Below are 931 nucleotides of genomic sequence, written 5' to 3' on the forward strand. Positions count from 1 at the left end.
TATGAAATATGCTTTTAACAAGAATCAGTCCTGCAATGCAAAATGAGCTTCTGGTCTGTGACTGTAGCCTTTTCTAGTAAATATCTTCAGAGTTGTCTCGTACTCTGAACATTGTAACTAGTAAAACACAGAAAGAGAGTGGAGGTAGGGAGGAAAGAGAAAAATAGGAGATAAGTAAGAGCTGTACATGTTTTCTTCATAAATTGCAAATACCCTCTGACTGCATTTTCTTATTTTTTTTTTCTTCCTGAAATCAGGTAGAGCTAGTAACTAAGACCTTCACATTTAGTCAGTAATTTTCTTATTCCTATATAGATTCTTATTTCTAATCCAGGAGTCTGACGTAGCAGATTGCAAGCTTCAGCACTAGTGTTGGGAAGCCAGATTTGAATGCTACCTTGGACTCCTAACCTGAGACAATCAAACTCCTCACCCTCAGCCTCATCTATACAGAGGGCATTGTATTCATTCTTTCTTGTTGAGAACAAGATAAGTCACGAAAAAGCTAGTTTACTGTCCTTGATGAGTGAATAGCAATGAATGAATACTTCCTCTCTCTTTTTTCAGTCATTAGCTCATTCATTCATTCATTCATTTTATACAATAGAAACAAAGTGCAATATTTGGGGACACAGATACTAGTATGAACTGCCTCTAAATTTTAAGTTCTTTATCTGTAACCTTGCCTTCCATGAAGCACCTCTGAGGCTGCCCTGTGGCTAAGGGCAAGGCGACTGAAGGGAAGGGAGGAATACACGGCCAACTTCAGAGCTCCTGCCCTCTGCCTTCAACCATAGCAGCTCTACATTTATTCCTGTTATAAACTGAGGTTTCCTGCAAGATACCCCTGTCAAGAAGTATCGTATCGTATCGTATCGGCAGCCGTCCGTCTCGAGAGACGATGGTGTAGCTTCTTAAGAGTCTATCTGCA

The 931-nt window shown here is 40.0% G+C and overlaps 1 non-coding gene across 1 annotated transcript; it reads right to left on the reverse strand.

The window, feature by feature from the left end:
* Positions 1-251: 251 nt before the first annotated feature.
* LOC150018037 (small nucleolar RNA SNORD44) lies at positions 252-316 on the reverse strand. Its single transcript, XR_016509492.1, has one exon. It is a non-coding gene; the product is annotated as a small nucleolar RNA SNORD44 (small nucleolar RNA).
* Between the last annotated feature and the right edge of the window lie 615 nt (positions 317-931).

This window comes from Furipterus horrens, unplaced genomic scaffold (genome assembly GCF_987537825.1).
Source record: "Furipterus horrens unplaced genomic scaffold, mFurHor1.1.pri manual_scaffold_2, whole genome shotgun sequence".
Lineage (NCBI taxonomy): Eukaryota > Metazoa > Chordata > Mammalia > Chiroptera > Furipteridae > Furipterus > Furipterus horrens.